Source organism: Natrix helvetica (assembly GCF_964273705.1).
Source record: "Natrix helvetica genome assembly, chromosome: 1".
NCBI classification, from domain to species: domain Eukaryota; kingdom Metazoa; phylum Chordata; class Lepidosauria; order Squamata; family Natricidae; genus Natrix; species Natrix helvetica.
Window position 1 is genome coordinate 291,140,955 of NC_138548.1, and position 11,225 is coordinate 291,152,179.

An 11,225-nucleotide genomic window follows, 5' to 3' on the forward strand; every position below is an offset into this window, starting at 1 on the left:
AGATGCCAGACATAGTTGAGGGACTGAAGTTAAAAAATGTAACGTATATTTGGATTGTACTGTGTGTAAGGAATCAAAAGCCAAAATGTATTCTGTAAGTAAGAAAAGTGCCAGAATTACAAACAGGGTATTGCAATTAGTTCGTGCTGATTTAGTTGGTCCTATGACACCCTCTTTAGGAGGAGTGAGATATGCCTTAGTCATAGTAGATGATTACAGTAGATATGGATATTGTTATTTACTGAAAAATAAGACTGAAATATTGCAACAATTCAGGGAATGGGTAACACTTGTAAAACGACAGCATGGATGCCAGGTATGCCAGCTGCAAACAGACAGGGGAACAGAGCTTATGCCTGAGAGGTTTCAAAGGTGGTTAAGCAGTCTAAGCATATGGCATAGAAAAACAAATCCATTTTCACCTTCTGAGAACGGTGTGGCTGACAGAAGAAATGGCATGCCACAGACAATGAAAGACGCATTGCTTGCTGATGCAGGCATGAGTAACGCATACTGGGGAGAAGCCATAAAGATAGTGAATTATATCATTAACAGGTTATTGGAGGAAGTCAATACAGGAGACGCCATATTTCCTAATGCATGAAAGGCAACCCTCTTTAATTCATTTAACAACATTTGGTAGTTATGTCTAGGTGCATATCAGAGGTGGGTTCCTACCAGTCTGGTCCGGTCCAGTTCGGGCGAATAGGTAGTAACTCCAGCAGACACAAGACCGTGCCAGTACAATCCTCGGTGGTGATGCAATCTTAGTTTTCTGTTCTGCACATGCACAGAACAATCTTCATGGAAATATATATATTTTTCTCCTTTTTTACTGTTGTACACATGCGCACACCATTTTAAGTGCAAATGCCCCACCCAGTCACTCCTCACCTCCCAGGTGGCTTCCCTGACTAAGCTGCCATGTGGTTCCTGCTCTGCGCCTCAACTGAGCTGCCTCCTCCTCCTGCCTACAAATAAGTCTCTCTAGAACTTCCCCCCCCCCCCACGGAGCTTGCTGCGTACCCCCCATCCCCACCAGGATCTCAACCTTCCCTTCTCCCGCCTCTTCCAGGATCTCCACCAGCCCCATTTTGGCTCCCAGCAGGATTTAGGGAGGCCTGCAAGGCCCAAAATTGAGCACTGGGGGGGGGGGAGCCCACACCCATTTTGGCTCCCAGCAGGCTTCAGGGAAACCTACTAGGCCCAAAATAGAGCAGTGGGATTAAGAGCATTTATATTCCTTGAAGACAGCTGGTGATTTGCAAAAAAAATAATAATATTGCAGACTACAGGAACCAAGGTGACCCCAAGGACACAGATAAACCTCCAAATGCTTCAACGACCCTCTAGAAGGATACAAATGACTAGCTGTTTGCAAGGAATATAAATCCTTCCATTCTTCACTAGCCAGTTGCCTCCTGAAAAAAAGCATCCTTTGCATAAGAACAATTTTCTAACCACGTGGTGTGTTATAGAACCTCAAGAAGGTCCTCTGACACCCACTTCCTCAACCTCTTGGCATGGAGAGGCAAGGAAAAGTTTAAGACTGCAGTCATCCAACATAGTCAAGATTAAGCGATGAGATCATTTCTAGAACTGCCCATTGCATGGATAAGCCGTGGAGTGGAATTGTGAGAATTTAAGTTCAACATATATAGAAGACATTGCATACAGTATCTGACTGTAGGAAAAGTTATAATGCAAGGGAAACCAAGAAGACAACTTGGGAAGAAAGTGATAGGAGCCAGGCTTTCTGCTTTAATGAATAAAATAATGTGTCAGGAAAGGACCGAATATCAGTTATGATTTCCTAAGCGTAAGGGTGCTGCTATGCATTTTGTAGACATAAAGTATCAATATGGTAATTAAAAATTAGAGGTGTACGCAAAATTAATTTCATGGTTGTAGACAACAGGAATCGTAAACTTGATCCTGTCTGCACACCTGAAATCCCTCTTCCCCAGACTCTTTACTCACCGGTGATACTGTAAAGGATTTTATCATTCACATATCTGTCCTTGTCAATGGCCAATACCGTCATTATAGGAGTATCCTAGAAAAAAGAAAGCCTGAATAAGATACGACATATTTTGAATCCCCACAGTATATAAAGAAAGAACCTGATTTGCCAATGTGTTCATCAGCCCTTGCAGCTGTGCACAATTCTAGCTTTATAAAAAAAGAAATAAAAGGTAAACAATCTTCCAACAAGAAAATAAAATGATCCACCTTCTAGATAAATAATTGCTGTTCAGGAAGATAATTTCAGGTGTTTAAAAATACAATTCTTTCTTGATCTCCAGGGGACAATTTATTCAAGATACTGCTTATAAGCACTATTTGCTTAGAGCTCAAAGCATTGTTAGAGACCCCACACACCCACTTCACGATCAGTTTCTGTTGCTGCCCTCTGGGAGGACGTTTTGAAGTATTTCTAGCAGGACTTCCAGATTTTATAACAGCTTTGTTCCCTATGCCATCCGTCTAGTAAATGCACAAGATTCATTTTTCTCACCATGTACATGTATCCAAACTAGACTGTGTTGTTTCTCTGTGTCATACAACATATGTGGGTATATGCATAATTTTGCATTTTATTTATCTTGTCATGTTTATGTAGTGTATATTGGAGGTGGTGACCCTTTGAGAGCTGTAAGCAACGAAATTTCATTTTACTGCATGCCGATTAGTGTACATTCAAAGTGACAATAAAATTGTTCCATGTCTATGACAAGAAGCAATGGAAAAGCATTCAAAAATCTACCCTGGCTGGTTTAAAAAAAAAAACATTTTGTCAACATGAATTCATTCATATACTATGTGCTTTCATTTAGATTCATATTGGAAGCAAATATTGATGATATTCAAAACTTAAAGATGTCAACAGGTTGGCTTGCAGGAAAGGGAATTAGATCAAACATATATTCAGTGTGTTCACTTTGGATTATAAAAATAAAATACTAGAACCAAATGACTGGTAGACGATGAATACTTTGTTTGGCCAAGCATGATTAGACACAAGGAATTTGTCACATAAAACATTTTTTTTCTTCAAGGGAAAGGACAAAAGAGGCAAAATGAGGATTCACAAATGCAGAACTGGATTTCACCACCTGTTATTATTAATTTCAGTCTGTCTTAAGTGAGATCTTAGAGTGATGTGATGTCACAATATCCATTCTTTTGTTTAAAAACCCTCCTCTTCCTCACAGGCTGTTCTGGTCAGGATGTCATACTATAATACTGAACTTTGCAGCTTAGTACAAAGTGATACATGGTGGTCATTGGAAAGCAATGTACATTGGAAGGCGTGCTCATTTTGGCTCCCAGTAGGCTTCAGGGAGGCCAGCAAGGTCCAAAATAGAGTATGGGGAGGGCTAGCAAGCCTCCCTGCAGCTCCTTGAGAGCAAAAGGGAGGGGGGACTTCAAGAGAGAAAGAAAGAAATCCTCACTATTTGGGGATCCCCAAATGCATGGAGCAGAGATCTGTGTAAAGAATAGTCTCTGACTGTCAGCATCTAGGATACTGAATGAGAAGGGCTGAAGGGCTGAAACAACAATCCAGCATAGACCATATTTTAGCATCCTCCCCTTTCTCCTTTATTTTGTAGGCATAGATTGATTTTTTTGTAGGAAACTAAAACTAGAAAGCCCACACATTTAAAGATATGTGATTTATTATTTATTGTTAAAACATGCTTTCCTATGAGAAACTAGCTCCATCCAGACAGAAAGCCATTATTTTTAATGTTGCCTTTGCTATTTGTTTATTTATTTATCAGCACAAACACAACATATATATGCAAACGCAATATATGTGTGTGTATGTGTGTGTGTGTGTGTTGTATTTGTTATATATATATATATATATATATATATATATGTATGTATGTATGTATGTCTGTCTGTCTGTCTGTCTGTCTGTCTGTCTGTCTGTCTGTCTGTCTGTCTGTCTGTCTGTCTGTGTGTGTGTGTGTGCTGGTTTTGTTGTATTCGGGTCTTTTCCCGTGTAAGGTTGAGATTGTCTTTGCAACGTTTCAGCAGGATCTCACCTGCCATCTTCAGCTTGAAGATGGCAGGTGAGATCCTGCCGAAACGTTGCAAAGACAATCTCAACCTTACACGGGAAAAGACCCGAATACAACAAAACCAGCATACCTACACCCGTGAAAATCTACGAAAACAAATATATATGTGTGTGTGTGTGTGTGTGTGTGTGTTGTATTTGTTGTATTTGTTGTATTTGTTGTATTTGTGAAAGAGGGAGTAGTGAGCTCCCTCCCATATTTGGGCATACCAGGGGTTGTAACACATATACATACATACATACATACATACATACATACATACATACATACATACATATACATACATACATACACACACACACACAGACACACCTCATTGCATCAGCCTTACATTATATTGCATCAGCTTACAGTTTACAACCTTACATCAGCTGGCAGCTATTAAATCCTCAGTACCTGACACTCCTCCTATTTAAACTATGTTAAACACTTTAACATATTCTTGATACTTTTCCACAGATAGATTTTGTTAACATATCAGCTATATTACACTCACTAGAACAATGTTGTAATCTAATCAGTTTTTCCTTCACAGCTTCTCTCACATTACAGTATTTAATATCTACATGTTCACATTACATTACATTAACAATTTACATCTTTCAGTAATTGTACATACTTTGGTTATTATCAACATTTCCTGGTAATTTTGAGATTCATACCTAAATCTGTATGCTCTGACCTCACTAGCCGTAAACCATTCAACCTTTGTTACTCGTCTCAGACTTTCTTGGAATTATGTGTTCCTGTTTCTGGTCTCTCCTCTTCTACATCTATGTCATCTGTGCTTTCACATTTTATCATAGTTCTATCCTTTTCTACATCTCTATCTGACTCAGTCTCATCTCCCGACAGATTACAATATATTGGCATGAACACCTCATGATCAGCATGTATCTTGTTCCAGTTGTTCTGTTTTGCAAAACTAGCAGATCTTGAGATCACTACTCGCTTAGTACCATCCGTAAACCTGTACCCCTTAGTTCCTGGCTCTTACCCAACAAACCAAAGCTTTCTAGCCATTGTCTGGCTTTTTTTTCTAGTAGTTTTAGAATTTGTACCAGTGGTGGGTTTCAATTTTTTTTACTACCGGTTCTGTTGGCATAGCTTATTTTGAGGACATGGCTTGGCAGTCATGTGTCCAGATGGTAGTGGTTTGGCAGTCATGTGACTGGATGGGCATGGCCAACTTAGCTGTCCATTTTGCCAATTTAGCAGTCCATTAAGTAATACAAGCAGCCTATTCTTTTTAATACTGCATGAAGTTTTTTCTGTAGGTTTTTTTTTTTACTAGGGGGGAGAGGTTGGCAATTCCTGGGGATTTCTGGGAATTTCTCCTCTGTGTTAGAGGCACTAAAATAACCAAGATGATATAAGGTTTCCGGTTACATCAGGGGATTGAACTAGATGACCTCTGAGGTCCCTTCCAGCCCTGGATTGCTTTGCTGTTTCAAAGCATTCTCTGAACCTGCATCTAATGCCAGGCTTGTGGTCCTTCCTTCCTCTCCTTTTTCTCTCTCTCCCTTTATCCATCCATCCATATCACATTCACTTTCCTTTCCTTTTCTTTTTCTCCCTCCCTCCCTCCTTCCCTTCTACTATTGATTAGCTTAGCCTGAGTAAGGCTAGCTAGTCGCACTTTCAATAAGCTCTCAATTCTATGCCAGAGGTTTTCAAACTTGGCAACTTTAAGATTTGTGGACTTCAACTTCCAGAATTCAGCTCTGTTGGATGGAAAATTCTGGGAGTTGAAGTCCACAAATCTTAAAGTTGTTCTTTACACTCTATTCCTTCACTGGCTGGAGCATGGAAGTGAGACACTCTTCATCATTCACTCTATTCTCTGTGGCTTAGTGATTATATTTTTAATTCTGATTTCTTTCAATGGGCTTCATGATAAAAGTGACTCCATAATGCTCTTGGAAGATAAGAAAAGTCTTATTGTAGTGATGAGGCAGTGTGGTTTAAGATATGGTGCAATTGTTTCTTCTTACAAGATAAACTGTTGACAAACTAAGTATTCAGTTAAACCACAACCTCTTGGTGCTTGCTTAATGATGGCAGCTGTGACTGCAGGAACTTTATTTCTAGGTGCTGCAGTCATATGATGTTTCACTTTATGACTACATCAATTATAACAGGCAATTCTAGTCTCGATTGCCATTACAAACAAAGGGCTACAATAGAGTCAACCAACTATATTGTTCATGGCAGGAAAAGCAACAAGTTGTTCCTCATTTAGAGGAGATTGGGACAGAAAATCTTAGAAACTTTTTTTGGTAATGGAGCCAGAACTATCATGCCCCCCCTCCTGTCCCGACACTGCTGTCTTCCACAAAAGTAGTGCTGAATCCTTGTCCTCATAATCAAGATATTCCTTTAGAAACAAAATGTATGATTTGCTTCCCAAGTCAGACAGCAGGTGATAGAATTTCATATTTGAATACATCTGAATGGGAATGAGTTTCTGGTTATGGTTATAGATATGCATTTTAAAATATAACAATAAAGCATGTAAAATGGAATTTATGTGTCTCCAATCCCACCCCCCACCATCTAGTTAGAAAGAGCATAGTGGGGATACTCTGAGTCTTCACCATTACACAAGGTCTTCTAGCGGGATCCTGGAAGCAAACCTTCTCTCTTGTGGCAACTAAAATAGATAAAATATTCTGCTTGAGAGTTCTACAAAATCCATCTACGGCAGAATATGATAAATTTCTGAGTAAATAAATCACAAGAACAAGAATCAAATTAAACATCAATTTTTTTTCAAGCAGAAGGACTGGGCTACCTATAGTAATGTTTTCTTCTCTAGCTATATGGAGTAAATCTTATACTTACAAAGACTTCTTGCAGAAAAAAGAACATTGCTGTAAGTTTTGTCACTGGAGACACAATGGGATGGGAATTTGAGATGGCAAATGCTTGTTTTGGTACTGTAGGTGGAGTGTGGACATGCCAAACAGGCTCCCAGTCCCTTCCCTTCTTTCTTTCTTTCTTTCTTTCTTTCTTTCTTTCTTTCTTTCTTTCTTTCTTTCTTTCTTTCTTTCTTTCTTACTTACTTACTTACTTTCGGCAGCAGCAGCAGGAGAAGAGAAAGTTCTCTGGTCCAGCTGCACCCGAAAGTTCTCCAGTCCAGCTGCACTGGTGGAGCACCGCCTGTACGGGCAACCACACAGCACACCTGCACTGGCTGTCTCCCTGGTGACAGGCAGGCAATTGAGGGCACTCCACCAGCTCAGGTGCAGCCAGACCGGAGAACTTTCTCTTCTCCTGCTGCTGGGAGCCTGCAAAACTGCAAGCCTGTTGGGAAGGGAGCTGTGGCAGCCTGCCTGTCTCTTTCAGGTACTTCGACCCTCAGAAGGGAGTGGGCCATGGGGGCCATAAATACTACAGCAGAGAGAATCCAAACTTTTTTCCTCTCCCTCTGTTCAGAGTGGAGCTGCTGCAGTGTCTCCCTCAACATGCTGCCCAGTTATGGGCCCAGCTTGACCTGCCATGCAGTATTTGGGTGGAGGGGTCCTGTGTTTGGGGGGGAGGAGAATTTGATTGCAAAAATACCAAGGGGTGGGCAGCCTTGGAGGGCCTGTTCCACCTTCCCCTTTTCCTCTCAGCCCTGCAAAACCAGAAATCTTCCCCCCTCCAAGAAGCAACTGAGATTGTGCAGGGGGGAGGAGCAGGGGCAGGAGAAGATAATCAGACAAGAGAAGCTGAAAGCCAGGAAGGACAGAGCGATCCCAATTCTGCAGCAAGAGAAGTTTCTGCAAAAGAAAAGGCGAGGAGCAGCCACAGCTTCCAAGGGCTTTTTGCTTTTAGGCAGGGATGCTGGTCAGCACTCGCTTCACTTACTGCTCGCCACCGATGCCCCTTCGGCCCACCAGCTGGGTGGGCAAAGGAAGTGGGTGGGCAGGGCAAGCATGGTGCGGATGTGCGGGGTGAGTGAGTGGCAACTGGGAGGGCGAGGGGAGCAAGGGGACACAGGCCACGGGACCGACCGTACTGGTATGGGGCATGACCACGCCGCTATTGGCAATGATATGGAAAGATACGGCCAATTTCTGATACTGCGTACCTTTCAAAAGCCACCTCTGCAACAGACCTACTGGAAGTTTGTTTCCTAAATCCCAGTAGGCCAATTGGACCTGTTCTTTGCCATCCATTTGCTCCATAGACTTTTCTGAAGCCTGGGGAGGGCGAAAAGCACCTCAACTGCCCTCTGGAAGGCCAAAAATCAGCTGACGTATGCGCTGGAGCTGACATAGGGCAATGCCTCACATGCCCTCAGATATGGCCCTGTGTGGCACACGTGACATGCGTGCCATAAGTTCACCATCACTGCCCTAGATGCTGATACTCAGAGCCTAGCCCATTCTTCACCGGTTGGAGCATAGAAATGAGACACTTTTCATCATTCTGTGTGTTCTCTGTAATCAATGATTATGTTTTTATCTCTGTGTTCTTTCAGTAGTCTTTGTGATAAAAGTATGTCCACAATACTCCTGGAAGCTAAGAAATATCCTATTGCAGTAATGAGGCAGTGTGGTTAAGATACAGTGAAATTGTTTCTTCTTACACCATAAAATACACTGTTGACACACCAAATGTTCAGTTAAACCACAACCTCTGCTAACTAAATAGATCTGGATTTCTGAAATATTCAAAATTTCTAAGAACACAAAATGGAACCAAGTAAAATCTGAATTAAAAAGGCCTTGGAAGTCATGATCTACTCTATTTTCTTTTACAAACTTAGAAGAAATGAAATGGAGCATGTTGTCAAGTTAGAACTGAAGAAATTTGCATTCCAAAATTTACTTTAAAGAGCAGAATGATTCAGTCAATTTTTGCTGTTGTACAGAAGATAAACTGCTTACTTTCAGTTCAGTATCATAAAATCATGTATCAAGTATGCACTTGCCAACTTTCTTGATTCAGTTCAGTATCATAAAATCATGTATCAAGTATGCACTTGCCAACTTTCTTGATTCAGGTGAGTGGCAGCATGTCATTAGATTTAATTTATATTTATGGCCAGATGTTATCATCCATAGTGATTCAATGGAGTATAAGTTTTTCTTATGTTTTTGAGAGATTTAAAAAGCAGGAGCACCCATGTTGACCCTTCCCTGTCATTCCTTTATCCAGAATTACAATATGCCAGCAATTCTCTGTCTTATTTCATTTCATATTTCATTGTTTTTAGTATGGCTGCCCATCTCAGACCAACGATTCTGGGCAGCAAACTATCATAAAAACAATTAAGATATATTTAAGAAAGGAAATAAACCACAAATAGCAGCCAGATTTATAACAATCCATCAGTGTCAGCATGAACAGGAAACAAAGTTCTTCACACATTCCGGACCTCACTCCCAGGTACATAGCCAGGACCTCAAAGACTTCCCAAAGGCCAGCAGGGTCAGGTCCATCCTTATTAGATACCAGAAACATTGGTAATGGTTTACACAAAGGTCCTCTGTTCTGGCGGGAACAGAGATTCAATCTGATTGGTCGAAGGGTCTGACAGCTCCCTATAAAAGGACTGCTGTCGGACTGAACCTTCGCTGGATGGTACATAGTTGACTTGTGCTAATAAAAGAGCTGTTTGTTAATCTGAAGCCTGAATGTGCCTTCATTCACCCAATCTAACACTGGCAACGAAGGTGGGATTGGAAGACAACTAGGCAGACAAAAAGAGCTCGACAATCCAGCAGGTCAATCCAGCCCAGAACAAGGCACGGCATCAAGCAGCCATCTTTGAGCGGCAAATTCAAACGCGCTTAGGAACACAAGATGACAATGCACGCCCCACTGATTCCGTACAACTCAGCCACCGAACACTGGGAATCCTACATGATGAGGTTCAATTGCTTCCTCAAAGCCAACAAACTCATGGGCCTTTCTGAGCTACTGTGGACCAGAGGTGTTCGAGACAGCGAAGGATTTGTCCGAGCCAACACCACTCCAATTGGTCACTTGGTCAGTTATACAACAGACACTGAGGACACACTACACTCCCAGAATGTCTAAATACATCTGGAGGCACGAATTCAACATCCGTAACAAAAAAGAAGGGGAATCCATCAACAAATATGTTGCAGCACTCAGAAAGGCCGCAGCGTACTGCAAGTTTAGAGATCTTGATGAACTACTACTTGACCGCATCATATGCAGTGTTAGCGACATTGGCCTGCAGAGGAGGTTATTAGCAAAAACTAATCTTACTCTCCAAATTGCCGTAGATGAAGCCGGGCTACTGAGTCTTCAATTAAATCAAGGGAAACCTTGCAGCGCCAAAATAGTCCAAAGAGCACGTGGAAGAGCACAGGCGTGCATCACGAGGCCACAGAGCCTGAAGGCTCAGAGAGCGAAGGTGACAGCTACCACATGCGCAGTGATCGCACCAAGCTGGCATGAAAATTTAACTGTGTTTCCCGCCTTGCGCCGGCTGTGGAGGAAACCACCTCAGAAGACATTGCCATTTCCGTGATGCCATCTGTCAACGCTGCAAATGGAAGGGGCACATCGCCAAGGTCTGCAGAAGTGATTGCCCCGCTAAAACCTGGAATTCCAGAAGCATACCTAACCACCAGCAGAGGCCCAACCAAGGAGCATGGCAGCTGCCACCACGGCGAAAAGAAGGCGACACCAAAGTCACCTACCACACCTCCATAGGCCAAGTCTGCACGAAGTGGCCAAAAAAGCTGAAAGTCACAGTCCTCGTTGAGGATTCTCCATGCAATATGAAGATTGACAAGGGGTCATCAAACAGGCTATCCTTAGCCTTAAAAAGCATCAGCTACGGTTCCTGACATCCGCCTTCACGACTACCAGGGGAACCAAGACCCAATTGTAGGCCAGGGGACCTTCCGGGTGAGGTTCAAGACCTTCTGCGGCCAGCTACCAGTGACAGTAGTCAACGGAGACCTGCAGAGCCTCCTGGGGCTTGACTGGTTCAAAGCCCTGGGCCTAGAAGTGACCAGAATCAATGCCATACGAGACAAAAGCACAGACAAATTCCTTAAGGAGTTCGAGGACATCTTCAGCACTGGTCTAGGTAAGTGTGAGGGGATTCCAATATCTTTTAACTTGGACACTAATGTAGCCCCCATCAGGTTAAAAGCCAGGAGA